Genomic DNA, 16,414 nt, shown 5'->3' with positions numbered 1-16,414 from the left:
AACAGGCTCTTATATAGGCCAAATAGCATGTTTTCAATTGCAAGGTATATGATTCTGTCGACCGTGCTTGGGAAGCTAGCATATAACGACCAATCAGGGGTCGAAATTTTCGTTTTGACAAGGCTTGACTATTTTCAATAGTACAATAGTGTGAATAATAAAATTACAATTATCGCATTCTGGGAAGAATCTTAGAAGATTTTCCAATCTATTGCTGCAAGAACGAAGGAAATCCATCGAATACTAACCGATTTATTAGCATTTGAAATTGGACATATTTTTCACTTTTTTCGGTTTTAGATTTTCATTTACATCCCTATGTAGCCGAACTTCCTGAGAGAAGTATTCTACTTCAAAAAAAAATTTGAATGTGGCACTAACAAAATTCTAAGGTTTCAAGTAACACCTTTTGTTACTATGATGAAATTGTAAAAATGCAGGCAACAACAAAAGTTGCATCGTTACTACAAGAAACCTTATACCAACAACGTAATGCGCGATTTTGGTTTTGTTGCAGAAACGTGTAAATGGCATTTGAAAACTTAACCTTAAGAGAATAGATCTGATATGCGGAGCACATAAGTAAACGTGTTGCTTGTGAGATACACAAAACCTACACCAAAAAAGTTGCTGTCATGTTCGCAAGCTATGTAACAGCAACTTTGGCTCGATCGTTCATCTTATACTTACTGCTGGCGCCATCTAATGACAAACAGCGAGAACTTAGAAAGAACTAAACTTCTCTCCTAAACACGTTAAGTAGTTTTCCACGACTTCTAATTTTTCCAATTGACTTTCATTATTGTTATTGCATGTAAACATACCGTAGTAAAAAAAACTAACACAACAAGAGTTATTGGAATCCGTTTATTCATTTTCGGATTCAAACGCGAGCACAGGGAGGTGAAAAAAAGTAATAAGTGTTTACCGTGAATAGAATATTTTTTTGGTTCAAGAGTAATTTTCTAAAAGGGCGTACGGGTCTTTCCATTTCAAGCGTGCATACATTCAGATTTGACTAAAACTACAAGGAATTGTTCATATAAGGTCAACTAAGAGGTATCACATTCGGTGCTCAGGCCCAGATTTGAAGGAGGGCAAAGGGAACAAATGCCCCGGGTCTTCCAACACAAGGGGTCTCCCGAGTCCTAGGCCAGACGTGACAGACAGAGTGGTGACCTTTTCTTCATTCCAAAATTTAAAATGTTCTTATTTCTAAATTTTTTAAGAATATATTTCGTCAAAAACCCTAATTTTCTTTTGAACTAAACCAGAACTAAATCAACAAATTATTTTTAGAAAAAAATTGTCAAGAAATCTAAAAATAATATCAATTTTAAGTGGCAGTCTTGCTAGATAAACTGTTTTTGCATTTGAAAAAATTAAATTGCATTTTTCGGCAGATATGCTATTTTTCCAGTTGAAATAGGTTGGTCATTTCGACAAATGATTTGAAATAAAATTGGACAATTTTACATACGTTTACATAAAAAAACACTTACCACTCTGAATCTAGCGGTGTTTTGACCAATTGGTAATTCGGTTCAATGATGACAATTTTGGTCACGGGTTGCTTTGAAACAAGTTTTATTTTTGTCTAGGCCAACGTTTCGAAGATATATTTCCTCGTCATCAGGGCAAAATAAACTTGTTTGAAAGCAACCCGTGACCAAAATTACCATCATCGAACCGATTAATCACTGTGAGGTATTATGGGTAAAACTCGAGTTACAGCTGAAAGAAATAAAGTCAAATTTACTTTCAGTTGTGTCAAATTTTCATTCCCATTTTGCCAACATCTCCGTTTCTACATTGAAAAATGTTGGAGGATGCAATTTGAAGTGCCAAGGAATTTAGAAAACATATAGACTTTGGCCGGAAGTTTTGCCCTGATGATCAGACTAGAAAAGCTGAAAGATTATAGCTTTTTAACCGTTCCTGTGAATTTTGATGCCCATGTCACAATTCACTCTGTGACAGAAAAAGTTTAGTTAAATAACTCGAATGTTTTCTACGTCCTTCTCATTATTCAAGTAATCTTTTTGCAGTCCGCCAATGTGAACGTAACGATATCGTCGCAATTATTTATCTAATTCAAGCGAAGAAGTAGAGTTGCTCATCAAAAGATTGCGATCTGCTTAATTTTCGGACCCAATATTTTTGTTCCCTTTGTGATCTACCAACGTAAATATATAAAAAATTATATATTTTATTGTACAAACCAGGTAAGTGTGTGCCTGGCCTCAAAAACATTTTTATTGTTTGTTGGTCTAACTTGGTACAAAAATAAAAATAATAAAACTTGGGTTTCTTTTAAGTGAACCATACACATTTGTGCATCTCCCAGACGGTCTCGAGGTGCGATGCTGGCCTAACAAGCCAGTCGTCGTGAGTTGGAGTCTCGACTCGGGAAAGACTGTTAGTGTTAGTGTAGCGCTAGCCCCGCAATTGTCCTGTACACCAGAAACAGTTGGCTGCGAAGTCTGTGTATAGTAAAACAGAAGGCCAAGTTCCGAATCGAAATTTAGCACCCAAGGCTTTGCTACACATCTGTGCGAGGCCCCAGCAGCCTTCCTATACACTATAAGATTTCGGTAGGATAAAAATAGGAAAAGTGACTGTTGCCCATCTGTTTTTCAATTTTTTTTTTTAGAAAGTGAATACTTAAACTTTGGAAATTCCCGAACATTAGTATTTATTATACCTGAAATATCGAGAAATAAAGATGGAAAATGGCTAACAACATTTTTTTCGAGAAAAAGGTTATTCCAAAATCACAGGAAGGTTGTATGCAAATCCACGACCGCAAGGTTGAAGTAGAATACTTTTACAAGAAAGATAACCCGGCTTCATGCGTGTCAGTAATTTTTTCTAGTATATAAACGTTGACCGTTCAATGGCAGTATTGTAATTTCTTTTTGTTTGATATTTTGAATGAAGTTCATTGAATGTTTATAAATTTTGTGCAAATGAGAAGTTGAGGTGTTGCCGAATTGTAATATGCACATTTAATACGACATCATTAAACGGGAACGGAACAAAGGCTACGGTTATGCAGAACGCGAATGACGGCGCGATGCGATTCTCCTTACCGTGGTGAAATGTACAGCTCTTTTAAGGGCGAAGTAGAGCTATATATTTCAACACATTTCGTCTTGCCGAATCGCATCGTGCCGTTATTTGCGTTCTGCATAACCGTAGCCAAACACTAAGCGACGCAAACACGTAATAACAGTCAGAGTATGCATGTAGATGAAGATAATTAACTTTGGATTATAGCGCAAAACGAGAAAATATTAACTCTTCAAATATTCATTTGTGTTCTTCAATTTTCAGTTGTTCAATTTAATATCCGATGAGATGTCTGTTTATTATCTGATGAAGCTCTTATATAGGCCAAATGATGCATTCCCAATTTACTAGGTCCATAACTCTGCCGACCGAGCTTAAGAAAGCAATCGTATAACGACCAATCGGAGGTCAAATTTTGTGTTTTGACAAGGCTTAAGAATTTTCAATAGTACAATAGTTCGAATAATAAAATTGCAATTTCATGCATTTGGTAAGAATCTTAGAAGATTTTCTAATCGGTTGCTGCAAAAACGAATGAAATCCATTGAAAACTAACCGATTTATTAGCATTTGAAATTGGACGTATTTCTCACTTTTTTCAGTTTTAGATTTTCATTTCACATCCCTATATAGCCGAACTTCCTGAGAGAAGTATTCTACTTCAAAAAAAATTTTTAAGCATAATAACAGAATAACACTGCTCACCATAAGCTTAGAATCGTTTCACTGAGAATTGCAACACCCAGTTTAATTATTGCAGTACCCCGAAAAGTCTAGCATCACCTGAAATGGGCAGATTTGTGTAAATCTATCTTGTGACCTAGTAAAACTAGAGAATTGTAGTCTTCAGGAAAGTTGTTCAGAAGGTCAAGTGCTTACGGTTGAGGGAAAGTATCATTCGGAATTTACTCGCAACGCAGCGTTAGTGTGCTTGTTACTTGGAATATATTGAATTAAATTTGTCACATAAATTCAATCATTTAGAACGTTGTCGTTTCCAGTAACGTTGGCTTTTGGTTGTTGCGAATTTTAGTTCGAAATTCGACAACTAACAAAAAATATTGAACGTGTGAGAATGGTCCGTAAGTGGCCTTCCGACGAAGTTTTCTTATGATGTCGGAACAAGAGCGTTATACGGCCTTCAAGACCGCTTTTCGAATGCATCTCTTGAATCTACCAATCCACTGTTCACTATTGTCTGTGATTAAGTTATTTAGCAACTCAGCGAAAAAATTCCTCAGGAGACATGATGCAATTCAATTACTTTAATTTTTATACTTCTTTTTAATGATTGATTTACATTTTTGTTAGTTCATTTTGAAGAAGTGCTTGCATTTGGGCAGGATACAACATGTTGCATGGAACACTAAACAATAACGCTCAAACAATTTAGGCTGATCCGCAGTGACTTATGGATTTAAGAACCATGTGAATAGCGGTGTCATACATCGTCGAGAAAACTCGTAAAGTTAGAATATTTCTTAGTTTACATTATCACTGGCATCACTGGACTGAAGCCCTAACTTTATGAGATGGCGTAAAGCGAAGCGGACGAATCTGCGTTGAACAGCTTCAACGCGGTTCTTCCAATGATTATAGGGTGCCCAAACCGCAGACGCATATTCCAACAACGGCCGAACAAATGCACATTTTAAAGCTTTCAGGCAGTAAACGTTTTTAAACTTCTTGGCAAAGCGAAACAGGAATCTTAGCTGCGACGAGGCTTTCGAAACGATGTATGCAACATGATTTTTGAAGTTCAGTTTCTCGATACGAGCAGGATTCCCAGGTCCTTCACCGTCGGTTCGCGCTTCAACTGTATACCTGCCAAAGCGTAGTTGAAATTAATGTTGGAGCATCCGCGACTATACGAAATGACCGAGCGTTTGGATACGTTCAACGACATCCGGTTGAGTTGACACCAGTCAGCGAAGGCTTCCAACGGTTGTTGCAGGAACAACGCGTCTTTTGACGATAAAACAGTGTAATATAACTTCATTTCATCGGCGTAGGAAAGTTTAGAGCACTTGAGGGTAAGGTTGACACCGTTCATGTACAGCAAGAATAGAAATGGTCCTAGGTAACACACGTTGTTATAGAACAGTTGACGTTATCTATTCCATGACATCTCTTTTACCAGAAAAGCGCAAAGATTGGAGGCTACTAGAACAAGTACCGATACTATATGAAGTATTACATAACTGCATGAAGGCAAGCCAACTTGATAGAATGAGGTGGCAAGATACATCTCGAGTACTAATACGGCAATGCGCAAATCTGTTGCTATGACAACTGTTAACCAGCGCATGCGCAAATGTGTTGTATCTGCGCAGTGCAACTAGATCGACAATCGATTTTATCAGTGGCAGTTTTAATTGATTATAAATTGATGACAAAAAATAACATTCAACTAGGGTTTGCAATCCTGGGAACGATTTCCCGGGAAATAGTTTTTCCCGGATCCCGGGAACAAAAATATTGATTCCCGGGATCCCGGGATTCCCGAGTCCCGCGACAAGTTTTGCATGATTCACTATAGTTTCTTATGCAATATTGCAATAAAATTTAATACGTCAAACTGGTGCGAGCTGAAATAAATCATTTAATAAAACTTAGAGTCAGTATAGTATTTCAACGTAAAAATCATCTTTGCATATTAATTAGTAAGCCTTCAAATGCTCTAATACTGACTTATTTTGACTCGTATTGAACTGATTATTTAGTATTCTATCGTTTTCTTCCGGTTTGTCTCGGTCACAGAAAACCACCGAACGGCGAAATAATGAAATAACGTAGTTAACCCTCTAGTGCCCAGTGCCGCCTTTAGACCGTCTTCAGTTGAACCTCTAAAAAGCTTTAATAAGAACTTAAAAAATGTTCATAAAGCTTCATAGCGATTTTTTCGAAGTCCGTCTAAAAATTAATTTGGGCACTAGAGGGTTAATTAACCAAAATTCTTCCTCGAAATCTTACGTTCTATTCAATAATGATATAAACTCCAAAAGGGTTTGAAATGTTGTTCTGTCAATGAAAACTAGATTTAAAACGCAGTTTATTTAAAAAAAAATCACAATAGCATAGCAAATATATTTAAATAAAAAAAAATAGCGAATAGGTTTGCCACCGCTCAAGTAAACAGTAAATATTTACTGTAGTGTAAAAAACATTTTGCTAAAAAAGTCCGTACCGAATATAGCAAATATTTTCCGCGATCAATGCCTGTCTAACACTTAGTTTTCTCTTCAACAAACTGAAAGAATTGGACACCAGTTTTCAATAAGGTGTAGCAAAAGCTGTAATCGGTGATTTGAAAGTATTCTAGAAATCAAAAATCAGCGGTGATTCAGCAGACTTGAGCAAAGTTTTACAGAAAGAAATAAAATTTTTGAGCTTAACAGAAAATTGTCAGCGGATCTGAAGCTATTGTTTGACGACATGAAGCCCTTTAATTTTCCTCTTCTGCAAAAATATGCTACAAATATGCCTTTTACTGATCAACTTCATTAAAAATCTCATTTTGCTAAAAAATTCGTCTGTTCCCGGTTCCCGGGAATTCCCGGGAAATGCGATTATTTATTCCCGTTTCCCGGGAATTCGATACCCGGGAGTATTGCAAACCCTATATTCAACCTTTAACCATAGTTTTGACGATATCCGGACATAAGATCTAACAACACTAGAAAACGTTGTTAGTTATACGATAACAGAAATCGTAGTGATATTGGTTACACTGCAAGCGTTTTGTTTATCTTCTGATGGCGCATGTTGGACCGCTTCGAATAAATATAGAAATCGTTCAAATATTTAAAATATGAATTTGATCAAGTAATTTTACGTTGGCTGTTGAATGCTACGACCGTTGCCCTAAGGATAAGTGCTTTACAGTTACGTAGTGTTGATATTAGATTATTTAATGTCTTACTAAAAGACATAGTGATGATATTGTTATTGTTGAACTCGTGTTGTTGAAAACATCTCCAAAACCAGAGAAACGGGCTTGTTCTCGAAATGCGGTAGTATTACTGATGAAAAACAACTTCAAACACAATACAATAACACAAGTTTTCCATTACGCTTGTAGTACACTTATGTAACTAATTTCGTTGTAACTTATTTTCTAACATGTTTTGTGTGCTATTTGGGGTCCAGGATGACTTCCCTGAGGAACACCGGACCAAACGGAAAAGGTGAGGAAATGTTGTCACCGGTTTTGACGGACATATTTCTGCCAGTTAGATACGTTTCGAGCCAGACAAGCAAATTATCATTTATGCCAAGTTTGTCGAACTTGGCTATGGCAATATGACGATAAATTTTATCAAACGCCGCAGATAAATCGGTGTAAATAGCATCGATTTCTAATTGACGAGTTACAAACGATGTGAAGCAGGTTAAATTAGTCGTTGAGGAACGTTTGGACATAAAACCGTGCTGATCCAGTGATATATACTGTACATATCTCTGAGCCAGGCGAATGATTGGACACGTGTCACTTGAGATCCTATTGTGGTCATTCACCTCTGTCCAGCAACTCCTATCCCAACTTCCACGTGGTGCCGACCAGGATACGAGTAACCTTAGCGGAGATCGGGTAACCAACCCCGGTGGAAACTTTGGTCGTATGCTGACTGGGAAGGGGGAACGTATGCGGCTGTTTCCCCATGTTAGGGGCGGCGTACAACAGCGTCTGACCAGTAGCGGGCGGCTGTACTATGAAACGCGGTGTCTCGCCAGCTATATCAAAGACAGCAGCCCCATCGCGAGACTAGGTATCGCAGCCCTAGTAAGGCAGCATACCGAATATTAAATACTACGAACAATCCAGATATAAATACAGAACGGAATAATCGGCATGGACTTAGGCGAACGAAAAAGGACAACGATTATTGGAAACTCGGTACTTGGAATGTAAGGACTTTACTTGAACCGGCACGCGCAAGTATCCTGGCTAGAGAGCTGCGGAAGGTGAATGTGGAGGTTGCATTTAAGTACCACATCTACTATAGCGGTGGCGTGAAAGCAGAAAGAGGAGTAGGTTTCGTGCTAATTGGAAAACAGATGAAGCGTGTCATTAGATGGAGGCCGATCAGTGACAGTATATAGGTGTTGAGAATTAAATGCAAATTCTTCATCTACAGCCAAATAAATGTGTACGCACCTACCAACGAGAAACCTGATGTTGAAAAGGAGGAGTTCTATGAGCTCCTGGAAAAGACATACAATGAGTGCCCAGGACACGATATAAAGATTGTCATCGGAGATGCAAATGCACAGGTCGGGCAGGAAGACTTCTTCCGCCCCGTAACTGGTAGGGAAAGTTTCCACTCTACTACGAACGACAATGGCCTGAGGCTTGTTAATTTCGCTGCAGTTAGGGGGATGGCTATCTGTAGCACTTATTTTGCACGCCGGAACATACGTAAGCACACCTGGATGCACACGGATGGAGAGCTCTGCTCTCAAATTGACCACGTTCTGATTGATGGACGGCATTTTTCAGACGTTACAGACGTGAGGTCGTTCAGAGGACCGAACATTGACTCGGATCACTATCTCGTAGAAGCCAAAATCCGCGCCTGGCTGTCCAACGTGCTGAAATCCAAGGCAACGAGGAGGATGCAGTTGAACATCCAGCGGCTATCGACTGAAGGAGTGGCTGCAGAGTACTCGCAGAAGGTTGATGAACGGATTGAGGAAAGAGTTGAAGGGAACCTGAATGAACAGTGGAGGCACATCCACAGTTCGATCAGCACTACAGCGCGAGAAGTGTTGGGTACAACTGTGGCAGCTGCGCCCAATGAGTGGTTTGACGCTGAGTGCCAGCGAGTGACGGAGGAGAAGAACCGCGCCAGGGGTCACATGTTGGCCACGACTGTGACTCGTCAGAGCATGGGTAGATATCGAGATGCAAGAGCCGCTGAAAAGAGACTCCACCGACGGAAGAAACGACAGCATTGGGAGCGTATTCTTGCGGAGGCGGAAGGTTGCTTCTCCAGGCACGATGCAAGGAGCTTCTACAAGAAGGTCAACGGAATCAGGAATCGAAACGTGCCAGCCCCTGTCATGTGCAACGATAGGGAGGGGAACCTGATAACCGATAAAACAGAGGTGGCCTGGCGTTGGAAGGAACACTTCAGTGTGCTGTTGAACGGTGAGGGAAACAGTGGAGTCGAAAGGAGCAGGATGACTATTGAGAATGATGGTCAAGCTGTGGATCCACCATCCATGGACGAGGTGAAGAAAACAGTGAAAGAGCTGAGAAATTGCAAGGCAGTGTGGTCTGTTCTACATCAAGCGTAAGGATAGCCGGTGAGATATCGGACTCGTTCGTGACGTTATATGGTTTGAAGCAGGGCGACGGGCTGTCGAACTTATTGTTCAACATCGCATTGGAAGGTGCTATACGGAGGGCTGGTGTGCAGAGAAGCGGCACCATCATTACGAAGTCGCACATGCTTCTCGGTTTTGCGGACGATATCGACATCACTGGTATCAACCGTAGAGCTATGGAAGAGGCCTTCGGACCTCTCAGGAGGGAAGCTGCGAGATTTGGGCTTGTCATAAACTCTGCCAAAATGAAATACATGGTGGCTGGCAGAGTGCGTGGTAGTCCGTCGGAGGTTGGTGCTGCGGTGGTGCTAGATGGGGAAACATTTGATGTAGTCGACGAATTTATTTACCTGGGAACATTAGTGACATGTGACAACGAGGTTAGCGGATAGCAGCCGCAAACAGGGCCTTTTACGGATTACGTAACCAGCTAAGGTCCAGCAGTCTGCAAATCCAAATGCAAGTACTAAAATTGCACTCTATAAAACACTGATTCTTCCGGTGGCTCTTTACGGCCATGAATCATGGACGCTGAAAGAGGCTGATCGGCGAGCTCTTGATGTTTTTGAGCGTAGGATTTTGCGTTCAATCCTTGGCGGCAAACTTGAAAATGGTGTTTGGCGCAGACGCATGAACCATGAAGTGTACCAGGCATACAAATCGGCGGATATAGTCAAGCGGATAAAACACGGCAGGCTTCAGTGGGCTGGGCATTTAGCGAGAATGCCGGATGAGCGTCAAGCGAAGGCTATATTTAGCAGGAATTCCGATAGAGGTCGTCGACTTCGGGGTAGACCCCGCACTCGTTGGATGTGTGCTGTCGACGAGGATGCACGCGAAATAGGTGTTAGGGGCGATTGGAGGATAGCAGCCCAAGACCGAGGGACATGGCGACGTATTCTGGATTCGGCACTGGATCGATAATCGGTCTGTCGCCTTAAAAGTAAAGTAAGTAATCTCTGAGCCAGCATGCGTAGCACTGTCAACTCAAACAGCTTAGATTCGCTTATAGCCTTATTTAAAGACCAGGAACACATACGAGTCTTTCAAGCAAGTAGGGAACACCCCAGTACGCAGAGAGCGATTTAATACTGTGGTTAGTGATGTTGCAAGTGAGTGTATACAGCGTTTTATGACATGCGAATGGATCTCGTCTGGGCTATGATATGAAGATTTGCCGTTTGAACACGTTTGAACAACTTCGCTGGAGGCTGCAATTTTGTAGGGAGTCGAAACGCTGGGGTAAGCTAAAGGAAAAAGAATTGCGTTCAGAATTCTGACATCTCTGCAATTTTGAGCTAAATTGAAGCAGGATCATTCCAAAAGAAGTGTCCATAACATTTGAACACGACCATCACGTATTTGGCTCTGAGTAGGGAAATATTCATCTAGGTTCATTTTGAAAAAATCCCAATTTCGATGTCAATTAGAATACTTTTCGATCTGTGGGACCTTCCTTTTTGTCACGCATTTTTGTTCAAAAGCTCTTTTCTTTTTTTCTTACAAGTCATCCAAGTAAGCTTTTCGAAAAATACTAATAGATGTTTTTTAAAGAAAATAAACCAGAGAATCCTAAAAAAATAAAAGTTTTGATCAGAAGTGTTGCGAGATAGATTATTTCTGCATTTGAGAATTGAATTTACATTTTTCGGTGAATGTAGCCTGTTTTTATTATGAATTTGATAGTTTCATGGTGTTCCTTGGAAAATTTCTGGTAAGAAACACTTATAATCCTGAGGTAATATGAGCCAATCTCGAGTTCTAACATTTTTACGAAAATAGGTCAACATTTCTTAACTTTTTTTACAATTTATAGAAGTAAGACGTCCGAAAAATACTGGTAGGTGGCTTTTGAAGCAAATGAAATAAGGAATCCAGAAAAAATATTATTTTGACTAAAAGTGTTGCCAGACAGATAATATTTGTATTTGAGAACTAAAATGTTGCTGATTTTATTTTAATTTTAATAGTTTCAACGTGTTTCTCAATCCAAACCTATTTTTATAAAAATGTTATATCATATTACTTCGGGATGATGTGTTTCTCACGTAAAAATTTCTGAGGAACGTGATGAAACTATCAAATTTAAAATAAAATTTGCTGAATTTGCCAGAAAATACAAATTTATTTTCAAAAACAAAAATAACCTATCTGGTAACACTTCCTGTCGAAAATAATATTTATTTTCATTTCTTGGTTTATTTCCAACAATAGTCATCTACCAGTATTTTTCGATCGTTTTGCGTCTATATATTGTAAGAAAAATTAATTAAGTAACGATTTTCATGAAACTGTTATGACTCAAAATTAGCTTATATCACCTCGAGGTGATAAGTGTTTGCTACATTTTCCGAGGAACACGATGAAACTATCAAATTTAGAATGAAATCTGCTGCATTTGCCAACTTGCATTTTAGTTTCTAAATAAAAAATTAATCTATCTGAAAACACTTCAGGTCAAAAATAATTTTTTACTGGATTCATAAGATTATTTTCTTTAAACGTCACGTCAATAAATTGTAAGAAAAATCAATTAAGAAATTTGAAACTATTTTCTTCAAAATGTTATAACTTGAGATTGGCCTATACAGGCGAACTTCGATATAAGGAACCGTCGACATAAAGTACCTTCGATATAGCGTCACTCGATATAAGGTACATTTTACCTCGATATAAGGTACATATTTTTATTATGTTACAATTAACTCCGAAATTGGTATAGAAACTTCTATAAATAATATATTGATTATCTTGTCAACGTCTCTGGTTACTATTGATCATTTGGGGAGTATCCATAAAATACTCCACACTCAGCGGAAGTTTGAAAACCCGTCCGAAAAATTTATTGTTGCTGAAAAAAACATGATATAGCGTGGTTTAAAAAAGTGCATTTTTTCATCAAAAACATTATAAAACTTATGAAAAAGTTGGAAATATGCTTAGGCGTCGTACACAAATTACGTAACGCAGAAGGGGGGGTAGGGTGGTTGAATTCGCGTTACTTATTGTTACGCAGGGAGAAGGGGGGGTAGTAGAGACAGTTACGTAACTGTGATGTTTGCTCGAAATTGAAAATATCGGAGGGGGGTCAAGCTGACCAGCGTTACGTAATTTTAGGGAGGGAGTCATGCCGAACGTTACCTATCGTTACATAGGGGGGAAAGAGGGGGGGGGAAATTTTCAAACGTTTTAATAATGTGTCTATAAAACAACCTGTATGTGGTCAATATTCAAGAGATAGAAACAAAACGTCTTCAGCAAAGTTTTTCTGCATAAGATTACCTACAACTCTGCTAAAAACTTCACTTTGATTTGATAAGTAAATAAAAAAAAAATTTTATTTCACTTTTAGGCAGATTAATCAAAAATCTATTTGCATTAAAAGTTTCCCCTTAAGATAAACAAAAAAAGTAGGAGGTTGTATCCAAGACACGACCGCATAAATGACGTAGGACTATGTACACTATTAACAAATGCATTGAGTGTTTCATTACCCTAGTAACACAACTGGTTTTATCAAAGTTTTATAGCGGTTTTTTGGCTGTACTGAGCGCTATAAAACTTTGATAAAACCAATATTTTTACTTGGGTAATGAGTTATAATGTCTACTAATGAAAGGTTGTGAATTCCGTGAACCGGATTCAGCAAGTAGCAGAACGTGCCGAGTTGAAAACCATACACAGCACACACACACAAATCATACCATATCATAGACACACACACATCATACCATATCATACAGACACACACACACATTATATTATGTCATACACACATACACACATCATACCATATCATACACACATACACACATCATACCATATCATACACACATCACACCATATCATACACACATCATACGATATCATACACACACAGCAAGCAAGCGACCAATCAGAGGACGTTATTTTTATTTCAACAAGGCTTGACAATTTTCAATAGTGCAATAGTTCTTAGATTCAAAAAACATTTTTCTGCATTTGGGCAGATGCGTGTATAATTTTCCAATCGATTGCTGCAAGAATGAAGAAAATCGGTTGAAAACCAACCGACCTATAAGCATTTGAAAAGGGAAAAATTTCGTCCCAGTTTTTCAGTTTGTATCCCTGTGGGGTATGCCAAAGTAAAACGTAGTTCTTCGTCAAAACTTTGTCGAATACACCATAGCATTTCAAAAGCATTTTCACGGTCAAAAGGTTGACGATCACGTTTTTCACGTTTTAAACCAGTGTGCAAAGTGCAACTTTAGGCCACCCTTATGTGTAAAAAAAAGTTAGTTCAAACGGTCATATTTAAATGCAATGAAGAAAATGCAGGTTCCGAAATCCTGAAGGACGAGGAAATTATTGAAAAAGTTGTCAACCCGTAAGCAGATATTCTTGGTTTTTATAAAGCGGTCTAAAAAATATATAACAACGAGAAGGAAAAAAAAGAAACAGTTTTAATAAAAAGTCTGTATAAATGTAAATAAATGTTGAAAAAAAAATTAGAAATAATAACGTAACGGCTCGAATCTTTTCGTTTTTTTCCGAATGACATACGTTTTGGAAACAAACTATCACACGCGGCTGAAGGTCTCCTAGAAAGCCAAAAATATTATGTGTTTCAAATTGTACTTGAAACAAGTTGGTTCACACTTATAGTTGGATTCTTTTTCCAAAATAAACTATACGTAGACAAATGACAACAAAATGAAGTATTTGAAGCCCTATTGTTGAAAATGTTTCATGATTCGATATAAGGTACAATTCGATATAAAGTACAACTTGAAAATCGAAATATACCTTATATCGAAGTTTGCCTGTATTACGTCGGGGTGATGAATGTTTCTCACGTAAAATTTTCCGAGGAACACGCTCAAATTTAAAATAAAAGTGGGTACATTTGCCGAAAAATGCAAATTTAGTTTAGAATCACAAAAATAATTTGTCTGGCAACACTTTCAGTCAAAAAAAAATTTTTTTAAAAATTTCTGGGCTTATTTCCTTCAAAAATCACCTATCAGTATTTGTAGGATGTCTATAAAATGTAACGCCTGTGATGTCGATAAAATGTGCTGGTGTATGACGGTCTCCAATCAGGAAGTTAAAAAAAATTGTACTCTCTTGAAAACACCGTACACACTTGCGCGGGGCCCCAACAGCATTCTACAGCTTGATTAGGCTGTCACTAATGCCAAACTGTGATACTATGAAACCTTTATATACTAGTACCGGAAGGATTTGCGCTCCATTGACACATGTACGTTATATCGAGCTCTTTTTATAACTTCTAACATTTCCGGTTGAAATTGAAAAAAATAATTTCTTCTCAGCATATTTTTTGTTCCGATTCAAGAAATCAATTTTCTACGACAGGATCCTAAAGACAAATGTTAAAAGGGCAAAAAATTTTAACAATTCGTTCATAGACAACAGCTTCCAATAGTTGATATCTTTGTAATTAATGGTATTGGACGGCTTGAGGTAATGAATCATGCTTCTTACATTTTACTGTTTTACAACACAAATAATGTTTATATGGGTCCTCTTGTTTGATCTCCTCCAAAAAAAGTTCCAACAGTGAATCATTCTGTTCTGTTTTGTGGTGATTGATAAAACAGTATCAACTCCCAGATTACTACAAAGCTGTTACTTTGTTGCATGACTAAGCTGATATTGATTAAGGCAGGCCTCACATTCCGCGCAGCTAATCGAGATTCATACTAGCTCTAACCCGCTGAAACAACAGACCTTTTTGTTGAAGGTTATACACCTAACAAGGGATTACCCCCTTCTTAAATAAAGCTGGAGTACGCCGTTATAAAAAGCAAATCCACTGATCGCCAACCGTTAAGTTAGCGTTTTTAGTTAGTAGAAAATAAAGGGGAAACGACAGCTCGAATCAATTAATATTTTACACTTATTAAACCGCTTAATCTGTATGGCTTTCCCGTTTAGATCCACGCAACCTTCCACTAGCGACAGCGATTGCAAGCTTCACTGGTGAAGCGCATAACACTCCTAGATCCGTAAAAGTTCACTGGTCAAGTGGAGACAGTACTTTTTGCTGCTGGAGGATACTAAAAACTTGAAATAAAATTGATTTATTGTTTCGCAGTTTTTCTTCTAGCTTCTTCGGCGAGATTGATATTGATGTCTTCTGTCTATCGTTGGCTGAGGAAAATTATCGTGATTACCTCTGCGCAAAAATTTTATACTGCAAAGATTGTGTTTTATTTGTTCACTAATTGCCTCATCAACAGTTTCCGCCGGAGGGTTCAAACTTTCGACAAGCGTAATTTACGATCAATCTAACGTGTTCATTGATATGATGCGATTGTAAAAGAACTGAAAATGATCCTCACCCCATGTTTGCTGCTTCTGCCTCTGCGTCGTCGATGAAAAGCTGTAACGAAATATAGGAAATCAATTAGCCTCTGCATTTAGGTATTGTGTGTTCGAGAAGATTCACTCAAGTGCCGAGACGAGTTGTCTGGCTTACAATGTAACTTACAGCCTACATATAAATGTGCGTACATAGTAGAGATGGTCGGGTTTCGGGTTTTCAAACCCGAAACCCGAACCCGACCCGTACCCGACGGGTTCGGGTCGGGTTCGGGTTTGAAAATTTTTGAAAGTGTCGGGTACGGGTCGGGTTCGGGTTTTGTGAAAAAAATATTTTCGGGTTCGGGTCGGGTTCGGGTTTGAAAATGACGGGTTCAGGTCGGGTTTGGGTATGCAAACCCGAAACCCGACTATAAAATCTATGAAATCTCGGGTTCGGGTCGGGTTCGGGTTTCACAATTTCGGGTTCGGGTCGGGCTCGGGATTCAATGAAATAAAATTTTCGGGTTCGGGTCGGGTCCGGGTTTGAACGAATAAAATAGTTCGGGTTCGAGTCGGGCTCGGGTTTTGACCGAAAAAAAAATTTCGGGTTCGGGTCGGGTACGGGTTTGAAAAACATCAAACCCGACCATCTCTAGTACATAGGATGGAGTAATATAATATAAAATAGTAATCAGCCCTCTGC

General features: G+C 38.6%; 1 protein-coding gene across 1 annotated transcript in view; it reads right to left on the bottom strand.

Moving 5' to 3' along the window:
- LOC129723399 (uncharacterized) overlaps positions 1-16,414 on the bottom strand; it is a 300,768-nt gene that overhangs the window by 202,851 nt on the left and 81,503 nt on the right. Inside the window, exon 3 of the mRNA XM_055677597.1 lies at positions 15,750-15,790. The gene's annotated coding sequence lies outside the window, so the exon portion shown is untranslated. The remainder of the gene's footprint in view (positions 1-15,749; positions 15,791-16,414) is intronic.

The sequence above is a fragment of the Wyeomyia smithii genome, chromosome 2 (assembly GCF_029784165.1).
Source record: "Wyeomyia smithii strain HCP4-BCI-WySm-NY-G18 chromosome 2, ASM2978416v1, whole genome shotgun sequence".
Lineage (NCBI taxonomy): Eukaryota > Metazoa > Arthropoda > Insecta > Diptera > Culicidae > Wyeomyia > Wyeomyia smithii.
Note: the sequence above shows the minus strand (reverse complement) of the source record. Positions and strands in the feature narration are given on the sequence as shown.